This window comes from Thamnophis elegans, chromosome 4 (genome assembly GCF_009769535.1).
Source record: "Thamnophis elegans isolate rThaEle1 chromosome 4, rThaEle1.pri, whole genome shotgun sequence".
Taxonomy (NCBI): Eukaryota; Metazoa; Chordata; class Lepidosauria; order Squamata; family Colubridae; genus Thamnophis; species Thamnophis elegans.
The window spans coordinates 131571417-131585776 of NC_045544.1; the positions used below are offsets into that span (position 1 = coordinate 131571417).

The 14360-nt window shown below is 44.0% G+C and overlaps 1 protein-coding gene across 2 annotated transcripts in view; it reads left to right on the forward strand.

Annotated features, from left to right (window-relative positions):
* The first annotated feature begins 2313 nt into the window (after positions 1-2313).
* Positions 2314-14360, forward strand: part of AKAP1 (A-kinase anchoring protein 1) — a 76655-nt gene continuing 64608 nt past the window's right edge. The window contains exon 1 of one of the 2 annotated variants that reach the window (XM_032215955.1): positions 2314-2552. The gene's annotated coding sequence lies outside the window, so the exon portion shown is untranslated. Of the gene's footprint in view, positions 2553-2744; positions 2863-14360 lie in introns of those variants that run through there. The other variant, XM_032215956.1, reaches the window with a different exon arrangement.

Here is a 14360-nt window from a genome sequence, read left to right on the forward strand (position 1 = left end):
TGGGAGGCCCTTTGTGAAATACTGTGAAACCATTACCATGGCAACTCCACTGCACTGAACAGTAGAAGCCATTTTATGGCAGTATAGTAGAAAAAATTGAAAGGCACAACAGGCTGCATCTTAACAGAACACACACACACCCCAGGGGTGTTAGGGGTGTCTTACTCCCACAGTATTTGTTTCTAGACAGTAAGTCATCTGTTACTGAGTTTGGTTGAAATTGCTCAAGGCATACCAGTTACCCTGGAAACACACACACACACACACACACACTCTGCTGGTCTTCTTGTATTCGGCTCTTTTCCCGTGTAAGATAGTACAAATCTTACCAAATACATCCGAATCCACCTGAATACAACAAGACCAGCATACCTACACCCGTGAAGATCTACGAAAACAAATATATATATTAATTTTGAAGGAACCAGGTTAATCTCCAAAACAGAACACTTCAACAAGAGAATAATTATGGAAGCTATCGAAATAGAGGAACACCCCCACAACATGAATAAATGTGATGATACCTCCCGCCTACCAGACATCTGGAAACCAGCCCTAGTCAACAAATGATCCCCATCCACCATCTAGGCTGTTACAACACAAAACAACAACAGACACACAGCCAGCACCAATCAGCACCAATCTACCAATCATGATGCAACCACACAACCAATCATTCCACTTACTGAAACAAAGCCAGCACTTCACACCCCCCACCAAGATTTATAGAAAGACTCCTATCACACTTTAAGCCCAAACCCCAGCCTGAAGATGGCGAGTGAGACCTTGCTGCAACATTGGCAAAACAATCTCAATCTTACACAGGAAAAGACCCAAAGAGAACACTTTTCCTTTAAATCTGCCATTAGCCTGTTTTTGACTTGTACAATTTTATCCTGTTTTAGGTTTGCACAGGTGTTTTTGGCTTCCAAATAATAACAAATTAAACCGCAGCTGTGCAGGAAGATGTTCGGGGACTTCCCAAAAACGTACCCACGATCCGCCCCACTGATTTATTTAATTGAACCTGACAATGAACGCTAAATGCAGATACTCTTTGCAAAATAAAATGCGAAGGGTCATTACGAAGTTTGCAAATATTGGCTACCTGTCTCAATGCTTCACAGCCTTCAAGAGATAAAGTTAAATCGAGATTTTTAGGGTCTTTTGTTTTAAAGTCGAACCGAAGGAACTCTTTTATGGAAAGTGACACTCTGTCACCTGTGTGAATGCATTCTTTAAGATCCAAGAAGCTCAATTCTTTGAATTCCTTGCACATTTTATGCAATGAGGAAAATACAATGAGGTTTGTGTAAATAATAGTTTGGAAAATATAATGAGGAAAAGGGAATGTAAAATGGTAAACATAAAGATAGAACCAGGTTTGCTGGAATATCATCCGAAAATACACCAGATGGAAGAGGAAATATGCAATCACAACAATAGAAAGAGGAAAGGAAGAGAGGAAAGGTAGGAAGAGAGAAGAAAAGAAAGAAGGAAAGAAAGGGAAAGGAGAGGAAGACAGGGAGAAGTAAGGGGGAGAGAGGAGGAGAAAGAAGAGGAGAGGAGGGGGGAGAGGAAGGGGAAGAAGAAAAGGGAAATGAGAGGAGGAAAGAAGAAAGTAGAGAAGAAGGGAGGGAGAAAAAGAAAGAAAAGCAGAGTTGTGGTAAAATAAAATAGGTGTATGGGATGGTAAGCAAAGCAATCCTGATTATATATTTTAACTTTTATATGGAAAAATGAATATTTAAAATTGCTAATACACAATGTTAATAATAACCATGAGAATGTATGTTTGCAAATGTATATACGAGATTAAAAATAAAAAACATTTTTTTTGTGAAGAAACACACCAGCGCCTTTAAAAGCATTTAATCCGTTGTAGTGACGGCCTCCATTTATTTACAAGTAGAATTTTAAAAAGTGCTCCGGTTGGATTGTTTATAAACAAAACTCCCGTTCACGGGCCCTCCCTTTTCAGCAGGGATCCCCCAACCTTGGCCACTTTAAGACTTACGGACTTCAACTCCCAGGATTCTCAAGCCAGCCATGCTGCAAAGTAGGATACCATGCTGGCTGGCTGAGGCATTGTGGGAGTTGAAGTCCATAAAATCTTCAACGTTGCGAAGATTGGCGAGCTCTGCTTGACAGTATGTTACTACGTTCCGAACAGAAACGGATTTGTTTCACTGCGCCTGCGCTAGAGAAGCCTTTCCCCCCCTCCCGGCGGAGGAAGGAGGCGCCGCCTGCTTAGCCTTCTCGCGCGAGCTGCGGCCGAGAGGGCGGCGGGAGGGGGCGTGGCCAAGGGAAACGCTCAGCCAGCGGTGGGCGGGGCGAGTGGAGCGTTGTGTATATCGGTCGAATGTCTCAGCGTTCTAAAAGGCCCGGTCCGGCAGCACGTGGGGGGACCACTCAGCGAGCCCGCGGCGGGTGGAAGGGCTGGGCACGGAGGTAGCGCACGGGGGCTTGGCACCGGCATCGGGGGTGGGACGGCGAGGAGAGAAGCGGCCGCAAACCAGACCTGGGAGACAGCCGGCTCCACCGGACGCATCGTGAGTAGCGGATTTGACTGGCCGGCTTAAGGTGCCAGTCCTCATGCGCCAAGTTTGCGAGGGAGGAGGGGGGCTTTCCGGAGAGTTAAACCGGGGTGGGCGAGGGTGACCATGGTCGCTGCAGCTTCCGGCGGATCATATCAACCTCCCCGTCTGTTGTTCCCAACCCGGGGGGGGGGGGGGGATTTCCCTTCCCTCCTCCTCCTCCTTCCGCGCGTATGGTTGCTAACTCTTCGGTGCTAGCCCACCTCCCCGAAGCGGCGCTTGGCTAGCCTGCCGATGGTTGCTCTGCGGTAACAGTCATTGGCAGGTAAGGAGGACGCAGCTCCCGGATCCGGTGACCGACCACCCCCTTACCCTCCCCTCCGCCTTGCATCTGACCTCCCTTGCTTGCCTTCGACTTTCAAGCGGCTGTCTCGCACCCGGAGCCCTAAGTGGGGCTCCCCTACTCCCCAGCAGCGAGACGGGGGTCGCTGGACCCTTCTGTGTACGACTGAGGGGCTCGGGGTAGCGGCGGGTCCGTCCTTTCCCTCTCACCCTCCCTCTTGCAACTCTTGTCATTTACCCGTCCTTTACTTTCCCACGTGCCTCGGACTTTCACTTTTATGGCGTTTCCCCCGACGCCTCTGCTTCTCTGCGAACATGTTTCTTCCTGCCACTTTCTCCGGCGGGTCATACCTGCCTTTTTTAAAAAAAAATTCTGCAGAGCCGGCCTATTTGATGCTTTTTTTTTTTTGCATTTGCACCCCAAGTGTGTGTGTGGGGTGCTGTATAAGTTTCCAGATTCTGCCTAGGCAGGTGCCCCCTTTACCGGTGGTGGTGGTGGTGGGGGGGAAGTCGGAGGCTGTGAAAGGCCTACCTGTAATTCTGGAAGCGGCACAACAAACCCCAAAGCTGAACCTGTCAAGGCGGTTAAGAAGTTTTTGTGGCGTGTGAACCGAGATTGAGGTTTGTTTGATCCATGTTGGCCTTCCTTTTCCAAGACATTTGAAAAAGCGCCTTCAAATGCCAAGATTTCCTTGCTTAAAATTTAAACTTGGGACTGCAACTTTTCCCAACCAGATCGGCCCTCCGGATGTATTAAGGCTGCAAACCACACCTGGCTTGCAAATTCTGAGAGTTGTAATAAATCTGGTGCGGGGAGGCTGTGGCACATTGGAGAGGCCTCAGAACATGTGCTAGCAATCAAGAGAAGAGTATAATTTGCTGTTCAGCTTGTGTTTAAAAGGCTCTCCCCCACTTTCTTGGTTCTTCCATGCAAGGTATACTGTAAACGTAATGATGGCTTATCCCGCAGGGTTGTTGTGCATGTGGAAGAGAAAGGCCAGGTAATGCAGAGTTGTTTAGGGATGTACAGAAGCTGGTTGATGGGGAACTCAACCTGATGTGAGATGAATAGTAGGACTGAGGCATGAAATGAGAGTTGGAAAACTTTCTGCCTATAAAGCATCTCCAGTTGGGAAGAAACGCACATGGGGCATGGCTGTGTTTTGAAACGGGTATAATGCTAATAGTTCACCAGAGGTGTGCTAATTTCTCTTGAGTAAAGGCCACTCCCTGATTTGTTCTTTCAATGTATCAGGTGTGGGCTAGAATTGCATTTGAAAGCTACCTAGTCGTTTGCAAGCTGCTTATTCATGTCTGAAATGTATAATTTTAGGGAGCGGGTGTGCTTAGATTGATGTCCTTGCAACCCCCCCTCCCTCTTGAGGTCCTTTTTCAGCTAAGGCTGCCCGGTGTCCAACTGCAGTAAAAATTGCCTTTTGCCCCCCATCTTAAAGCCACAGGCCCACCTCTGCAGCGAGAAAGCTAAAACTTCCTTGCAACAAGGTCATACACCACCTTGTCGGTTTCTCTTTCAAGAGGATCCTGGTGGTGCCCAGCCTTCTGGCAGCTAGGAAGAGGCGGATCCTGGGTCCTCCAGCGAGGCCTAGTTTGCTCTTGCGCCCCCCCAAAGCATCGTGCAAGTGGGATTCCTTGGGTAGAGGTCACCCTTCTCCACGCCAGCTGGGTGCTCTCTTTCTTTCTTTCTCTCGGGAAAGCCTGGGCTGAGAAAGGCTGTTTCCTTTTGGAGAGCCCGTCCGTTTTTTGCCATGTGCCTGATTCATCTTACAAGGGCACAGCGATGACGTGAAGGCATGGAGGGGGGGAGCAGAGGGGAGGAGAGGAAAGCCTCAGTTTGGCTTGGCTGAGCAAGTTCTGCTACTTGGGTAACCTCCCTCCCTGTTCCCCTCCCTCCTCCTTTAAATGAACTCTTAGCAAAAAAAAACAGTTGCATTTGGTGGATTTGATTAAGCCTTAACCATGCGCCTGCTCTCTCTCTCTCTCTCTCTCTCTCTTTCTGGGTGTGCAAAGAGCAAGGTTCCTTTAAGACACTTCTGACAATGTTTGAAGGGCTGTGCTAAGGCATAGTGCTTTGGTACACCTCCCCCAACCTCCAGGTGTGTTCAACATGCACATTTTAATCACCTAATAGGCACAGCTCAATGGCGATTCTTGTGTTTTCCCAGGTTTTATGGGGAATAATGCCATTGGAGAAGGAAATTCTGGGTGTTGATTCGCCTGCTGAGTTTATATATTCTGCTAATGGGGGGGGGGGGTTGTGGGAGGCATCTGGCCTGCATCCTGCTTCATTTTATGTGTCAAATTGCAGTGGCTAGGTTCATATAATGTGTATTAAACCAAAACAAACCACATTGTGTTTTAGTAGTGTGTGTGTGAACCAGGTTTCTATGCTAAACTTAGCATGTATGCTTAACAATGCAACATGTTTATTTTTTCATCATCTCTTATGTCCATAGTACATGCTTCACATCATCCCTGTTGAGTTGACTTGATTGAAAGATAAGTTACTGGTTCAAAGGAATCTATTTTAGAATTGAGTTGACCAGGGTCAAATCCATGCTGTAACCACTATTCTAGACATCTGAAAGACAGGCTGTGTAAAAGACAGTTGCTCTTACAGTGAATATTTAAGTTTTTCTGCTCTCTAATTCTCCACCTATCCTTGTTCTTTGACTGCTATTCCCATTTTATAGATTGTGGGAGAAGAATTGAAGTCATTGATGCCCATGTAAAGTTAGTAGGCAAACTTTGATAGTTACAACAGAGTACTATGTTGAGGGACATGGTGGCTCAGTGGCTAAGACGCTGACCTTGTTGATCAGAAAGGTTGGCAGCTCAGTGGTTTGAATCCCTAGTGCTGCATAATGGAGTGAGCTCCCATTACTTGTCCCAGCTTCTGCCAACCTATCAGTTCGAAACCATGTAAAAGTGCAAGTAGAAAAAATAGGAACCATCTTTGGTGGGAAGGTAACAGCATTCCGTGCACCTTCGGCATTTACTCACGCTGGCCACATGACCACGGAGACGTATTCAGACAGTGCTGGCTCGTCGGCTTTGAAACAGAGATGAGCACCGCCCCCTAGAGTCGGGAAGGACTAGCAGTATGTGTGAGGGCAATCTTTACCTTTTATTATGTTAGGCTTATAATTTTATGCTGTAAATTATTCCATTTTACAGACAGAGAATGCATTTAAGACTGATAACCAGGAAGGGCACAGTTGTTTCAGGATTTGGATATTTTTCACCAGCTTTAGCTATTGGTTCCTGTAAACACAGTGCTCTTTAAAGCGCTCCAGGTTTTCAAAGCAATAGGTTATGTTGTACAGGTTTTCAAAGGTTTCTTCCTTCCAGGTGGGTCAAAACTTTATATCACTGTCCCATTATAGCTACACAACTATTCTGTAGGACATATCAGGCTTAGTTGTTGGACCCAAAGTGATTTATATAGCCAGTAAGGATTTGAACCTAGGTCTCCAATCTGAGTTATTCATTAATCCACTGTACACCAGTGGTCTTCCTGACTGAGGAATTCTGGGAGTTGAAGTCCATAAAGTTGCCAAATTTGGAAATCTTTGCACTACAACATGTCAATGTACATTCATGCTGGGGGGGGGGGAGTTTGAGTTTTCGAATATTGGTTGTATTCATTTATGTTCTGGCTTTAACCTTTGATGCAGGTGTATTAGATGATTAAATATATTTGGAAATGATTTTGGTTGGAAGTGGCTGCAAACCTGTGTCTCACATTGTGACTGTTGTTGCTTGTGTGTTACATTTGTATCTTGCCTTATGTTTGGGAGCAAACGGCAGAAAAACTATTTTCTTTTTTTTAGAGTTGCTTGATAGGCTTGTTACTTATTTGTCAGAGTTGGTAGTTCTTTCTTTGGGGTAATTGGGTAGATAGATTAGCTCAGTGTTTTTCAACCTTTTTTGTGCAAAGGCACACTTTTTTCATGAAAAAAATCATGAGGCACACCACCATTAGAAAATGTTAAAAAATTTAACTCTGTGCCTATATTGACTATATATAAAGTAATTTTCCCACGGCACACCTTACACTATGTCACGGCACACTAGTGTGCCGCGGCACAGTGGTTGAAAAACACTGGATTAGCTGGTGGGTTCAAGAAGCTGGCAGAGAAACCTAAATGTGGACCTCTCTTAACACGTTCACTTGGCTAATTTGCAGTTTATCAGTCTGAGATAGGGAGAAAGTGACTTTGATTCACCTTGGACAAGGGGGTGTGTTTTGTTGAAAGCAAAAGACATGTGGGAAGTTGTGGCCAACAAACATATTTTCTCCTTGGTATGTGCAGTCTTGGCTCCCTTCTGCAAAAATGGAGCTGCAGTAGCCAAAATAAATCATCTGCTCCACCAAAGAGGTCTTTTGCCTCTGGAGCAGGGACTATCAGTAAATATAAATTACCAGAGTGCTTTAGAGCAGGGGTTTCCAACCTTGGCAAGCTGGCTGAGGAGCTCTGGGAGTTGAAGTCCGCAAGTCTTAAAAGTTGCCAAGGTTGGAGACCCCTGCTTTAAAGGAAGAGCGAGCAGGCCTCTCTCCTCTCTGCAGCTAAAAAAGTTTATTTTGTAAAACATGCTTAAGTTCTTGACTGACTCTTGTTCTCATTTAACCAATTTCATTGTATTTAAGTACAATGACAATAAAGATGATACTTATACTTATTGGTAATCTTGAGTCTGGATCAAGTTATGTCCTAGTGTGCCAACATGCTGGATTCTGTGACTTGTAGAAAAGATGAATGTCCTCCTAATTTTCTGCTAGGAAAACCTGGTTTCCATTTGTTATATTAACATATCCATATTGCTGCATTCCAGCTGGTTCAGAGTATAATACAATACAATGCAATACAATAGCAGAGTTGGAAGGGGCCTTGGAGGTCTTCTAGTCCAACCCCTTGCCTAGGTAGGAAACCCTATACCGTTTCAGACAAATGGCTATGTCCTCCATCAGTGGTATCCATCAGTTTCCTACCATCGTCTTCCCACTTTATTGTAGGTTTGATTTTTTTTTTTCCAGTATTGGGATAACATCAGCGTTCCAAGTATCATGCAGAATTAAATCAGAGTCCAAGGCAAAACGATCCTTTTTGTTCCAATTTAATAAGACAGACATCTTAGGCACATCTGTGTTCATCCCAATACTGGAAATGACATCAGAATTCCACCCAGTTAAAAGTTCATGATCTTGTCCCCACACCAATAACCCATCACATGGTCCAATCTTCTTCTTCCACACTGGCGTCCATGCCCAGCTTCTTCCAGGCAGGTGTGGGGACAAAGTCCGGAGACAAAGGATGACCTTGGCTTCTAGTAAAAAATGAAAACAATAGATTCCACAATCTCACTCCTGTCTATTCCCCCCGCCCATTGACTATACTTAAAGAAACAGCATAATGAAATAAGAGAAAGTGTGGCAGGCCAAATTTCTAAAAGGAATATAAATGCAGGCCTGACAGGCTATCCAACATCTTCTTAAAGACTTCCAGTGTATAGGTAGTCCTCAACTTGCGTCCATTTGCTTAGTGGCCATTTGAAGTTACACCACACTGAAAAAAGTGATTTATGGGCCTTTTTAGTTACCCTGAGGTAAGCCAATAAATTTGACAAATGAAATTAATAAAAATTTTCACACTTGTGACTGTTGCAGCGTCCCCGTGGTCATGTGATCAAAATTCAGCTGCTTGGCAACCAACTATTTATGACGGTTGCAGTGTGCCAGGGTCACGCGATCCCCTTTTGCGACCTTCTGACAGGTACAGTCCACGGGGAAGCAAGACTCACTTAACAACCAAGTTACTAACTTAATAGCTGCAGTGATTCACTTAACAACTCTGACAAGCAAAGTCGTAAAATGAAGCAGGGTTCACTCAACAACTGTGTCTTGCTTAGCAACGGAAATGTTGGGCTCAGTTGTGTTTGCGAGTCGAGGACTACCTGTAGCGCATAGTATGTTGCAAAAGGAATTAAAATTCAAATAAAACATTGGAATAATAGTGCCATCCATTGGGGCGGGGCCAAAACGTGACATCCGCCAAATGCTGTACCCCAGATATGGGGGGGGGGGTGTCAGCTAGGAGAATGTCTGTCTGTTGCTACAGGCCAGGTTGTTCCAAAGGAGATTACGGCCTGACTATATTCATCACTGCAAATGGAGTTCTGTTGGACACAGGATTCCCGTTATCTTCTTTTGATCTTCTGGGTAGGCAGATCCCCTTTTTTATTCAGATCTGAATCCCACTCACGACCAGAGAACCTGGTTGAAATATTACAATAAACCAGTGTTTGTCAAAGCTTGGCAACTTCAATGTGTGGACTTCAATTCCCAGAATTCCTCAGCCAGCATGGCTGGCTGAGGAATTCCGGGAGTTGAAATTGACACATCTCGAGGTTGCCAAACCTGAGAAATATCCCAATAAACCATAGTGTGATTTACTTGGTTTTAGCTAGAATGGGAAATACTGAGATCCTGGTTAAAATTTAGGGCAGGACTCCCTAGTCCAGTGTTGGCGAAGCTTTTTGGCACCGAGTGCCAAAATGGGAGCTCATGTGTGTGTGCATGTGCCGGAAACTGGAAGAGCAGCTGCCAGGCCACCTCAACATCCGGTTTCTGGCACGCATGTGCGTGCAAAGACCAGCTGGCTGGTGCGCATGTGCCCGCTGGAAACCGGAATATCATCTTCCCTGCTCGCGCATGTGCGCCCGGCGGCTGCTCTTCCAGTTTCCGGCACTCCTGCACACATGAATACCAGCTGGCTGATGCGCCAGAACCTGGAAGAGGAACGGACGATAGTTTGCATGCCCAGAGAGATGACTCTGCATGCCACTTCTGGCACCCGTGCCATAGGTTTGCCATCATGACCCTAGCCTGTTTTGTGCATGTTCTCTTTCCATGCAAAATCCTAGACAGGCAATTGCATTGCTTGTCTGCCTGTCTGATTAATGCTTCCTAGATTGCACTATTACATGAAAGTTAGGTTTTATGCAAAGTGCTTCCCTCAGTATAACTAGACTGAAAGTTGCACAATATGCTTATCCTCTGTTACTCACTGTTAACATTACTGTGGTTTACACAACCAGATTTTTTTTTGCTTCCCACAACATGCAGAATCTTAAAATAGCCACGTGGCTCGAGTTTGCACAGCACAGGCATTTTGTGGCTAAACCATAAGATGGTTTGTTCCATTTGGGACTGGCGTATTGTATGAACTTGACCAGGCCTAATTCCTACGGTCAACTAGAGTCAACGAAATCAAGCCATGGTATGATATGAAAATGCAAATTTGGTTTGCATTAGTTTTTAATCTATTATGATCTCAACAGATAAAGCTAAGCCCTTTCCCATGCCAGCTTCCTAATGCAAGAAAGCATACAAAAGTTCCAAATGCTTTAATCAGTTTATCTGTTATTTACTACTCATGATTTTTTTGGCAATGTTAACTGCCTTGTTTTTTGCACTGGAAGGGAAAGAGAAAAAAAATCTGTGTGGTTGTAGCCCAAAGTTATATTTTTAGGGTGGGTGGGTGGGTCTTAAAGCAGAATGCCAGTTTTTTGGTGAGTTACTGAAGAAAAGGGGGGAGTAAATTTTTCCCCCTTAAAAAACCTCTATTCCATAATATTCTTCATTACATTTTTCTACTGGATGTTCTCATTTTTAGAAATACACAATTTTGTAAGACATAGCTTAACAGGATGCATCGGTGCTATGCAAAACAGATAAGCAGCGGTTCTCGAAACCAGAAATACAGTGTACAGACTTTTTTCAAGCAAGTGTTTCTAAGAATCCACCGGAAAAGTGTAGTACATAGATTTTTAGGCATGTTCAATAAACAAGCGGTATCTCTGGTTTTACATTTGACTTTGAGAAAAATAAAATAAAAGCATGTCTAGTTGATATGTCTAAAATTGTTTATAGCTATTTCAGAAAAGATGAGTTTCCAAACTTTGACTTGTTTTAGTATACAAATAATCCACCTTGTCATTGCAATTCTGTATTTATTTTATTTATTTATATTCTGTCTTTTTACAAATAACTCAAGATGGCGAATATGTCCACCCACTTCCTCCTCCTATTTCCCCTACAACAAGAGTCCCGGGAGGTGAGTTGGGCTGAGAGAGACTGACTGGCCCAAGGTCACCCAGCTGGCTTTCATGGCTAAGGTAGGACTAGAATTCAGGATCAACTTTCTAGCCTGATGCCTTAATCACTAGACCAGTGTTTCTCAACCTTGGCAACTTGAAGATGCCTGGACTTCAAGTCTCAGAATTCCCCAGCCAGCGAATGCTGGCTGGGGAATTCTGAGACTTGAAGTCCAGGCATCTTCAAGTTGCCAAGGTTGAGAAACACTGCACTAGATCAAACTGCCTGTCTTAAACATTATATTAAGGATACATGTTTAATTTGAGTATGGGGGCACAACTCTTTAATCTTGATATGCCCTCGCATATTAGGTTGCAATATTATTTATATGAACTTTTAATAATCAAAACTTTTCAGTTCAGCTAGTTTTGATTATCCATAAAACATATGATGTGTTGATCTGGTTTAGTTTTAATTTGTAAGGCTGATTGGATCATGGCTAATTTTTCAAACAGCAGGAAGCTCTTCAACATTTTGAAGAGAATCCTCTTCCAGCAAACATTTGGTCATTAATGGAGGATGCCAAGCTGCCTTTTTTTAATTTGATTTATTTGATTTGGTTTATCAACTTATATAAAAAAATAATAACGGCCTTGAATTTCGAAACTGGACATCATTTAAATGACTATATATATATATACCCACACACACACACACACACACATATATATATATATATATATGTATGTATGTATGTATGTATGTATGTATGTATGTATATGTATGTATGTATATATATAAGCTGCTGAGGTTAACACTTTCTTGTTGTTGACTTTATAGAAGCTTAATAAATACCCATATTCCCCCCAGTATCGTCCGGGGGGAGGGGGAAGTTGATTACAGTTCCCATTATCCCCAGCCAGCTGAGTTAATACTCTGGGTATCTGTGACAAAACATAGCAGAGTTTTATGGTTTCCAGCCTGATGCAGTTGTGTGTCTTTATAAATGATTTAAGGTTTAAGATTATAACAAAGAGGAATGATGTCAACAAATCACTGTTGTCCAGGAAAATTGATGATATTTTTAGGTGTTTGAAGGCTCAGCTTTTCTTGGTGCTGACAGCTTAGCTAACTTGTCTTATTTTATTTCTGTACATGGCTTAGTGGCAACCCCAGTCAATGGAGTGGTCTACAACTCCCACATATACTATATAATCGTGATGGAGAACCTATGGCACCCGTGCCATAGGTGGCACATGGAGCCATATCTGACGGCACACGAGATGTTGCCCTATGTCAGCTCCAGCTATGTCATGCACACGCTGGCCAGCTGATTTTCAGCCTTCCGGTGGGTGGGAAGTGTGGGCTTCAGGAAAGCCTCCGGAGCCTGTGGATGGTGAAAAAAGGGCCCAATTTCAGAAACCAACTTCCGGTTTGCCTGTTGGGCCATTTTTTGCCCACCACAATCTCCAGAGGCTTTCCTGAAGCCTGGGGAGGGCGAAAAACAGCCCAACGGGCCTACCGGAAATTTGGAGGTTTCAGTGAGGCCTGCGCACGTGCACAGGGGGGAGCGTGGGGGGGGGTGTCCACGCATGTGCAGGGGGAAGGGCATTGCATTGTGGGTATGGGCACAAACCCGCGCCCTTTTGGCACCCAAGCAGAAAAACGTTCGCCATCACTGCTATATAATTTGGATTAAAACAGATGCTAGGTGGTGCGGTGGCTCACTGTTTAAGGCACTGGGCTTTGTTGGATGGGAAACTGGCAGCTTAGGTTTGAGACCCGAGCGGCACACATCAGGGTGAGCTCCTGTCCTTGCCTCAGCTCCTGCCAACCTAGTAGTTCGAAAGCATGCAAATGCGAGTAGATAAATAGGTACCACTTCGGTGGGAAGAAACAGTGCTTTGTGACATCAGACAGTGCTGACTCAATGGCCTTGAAATGGAGGTGAGCACTGCCCCCTGTAATCGGCAACAACTGGTGGAGTAAAATCTGCAGGGACTCCTTTACCTTTTAAAAAAAAAAATCTTTAAAACAAATACAGTTAATCCTTGACTTACAACCATTCTTTTAACGATGGTTCCAAGTTGTAACAATTGTAGAAAAAGTGATTGAATGACCTGTACTCCAATATATGACCGTAACACCACCCTGTGGTCTTGTGATTGCAATTTGGGCACTTGGCAACTGCCTTGCATTTAAAACTATTTGCGGTGTCCTGCAGTTATGTGATTGTGATTTGCAACTTTTTTTGCCGGGTTTCTGGCCATTCGCTTAATTACTGTGCGATTTCTTTATCAATCTTGTGATTAGCTTAATGCCCAAATTAATATCCAAATTGCAAATCCTGGCGCTATCAGCTCATGTGTGTTCTGCGCATGCGCAGAAGTGTGTGGGCATATGGGCGGAGCCTCCCGCCGTCGCCACTACCATGTCACCTGATCGGGGTTGAACCAGGAGAAATCCATGTCTGATGCCCACCGTAAAAATGATTGTAAAAATGGTGAACTCTATTTACAATTGCAATGACTTATGACAGAAATTCTGGTCCCAATTGTGGTTGCGAATGAAGGGCTACCTGTACATAACAGGAATTGAAATACAAAATAATACAGTATGAACAATTATGTGGATCGGAGTCAAATACTGGAAAAAAACATCATTTTAAAACTTGCTCCTTCCGATGACCTTCTCCCCTTTAACCAGCCCATTCAATTCAGAAACAGTTTCAGGCTAAGTATAAAGATAGAGTTTCTTCTCTCTGCCCCAATAGTATTAATATTTGAAGAAGATGCATTTCTACATCTGAATTTAGAAATGCTGCCAATTGTGCAAGCTCCTTGCACTTGATGTTTTGGGGTGAACACCAAGAAACTTACTAAAGCTTCATCAATGCATACGGGAATATCTATATAAAAACATTCTTTTTTAAAAAGAAAAATTGTTCTTCAAACTAGACTGGGATATTTTTTGAGGGGGGGAGTGGAATTTAAAATCATTCAGACATCAAATCAAAAACATTAGATAGGCAGTCAAGTGTGCAAATAATCAGAATTCCTAAGCATCAAAAAGCTAGTCAAGTTAATATCCATTCCACCTACAATTCTTGGTGAGGCCAGGTCTCTCCACATCACATGCCTTCCAATCCTGTACTACTTTTTTGAATTGTTCTATGCTGTGAAAGTTGGACCATAAGAAAGGCTGAGTGCCAAAGAATGGAGGCCTTTGAACTCTGGTGCTGGAGAAGACTCCTGCGAGTCTCATGGACTGCAAGGCGATTCAACCGGTCAGTCCTAGAGGAGATCAATCCTGACTGCTCTTTAGAAGGCCAGATCCTGAAGAGGAAACTCAAGTACTTTGGCCAC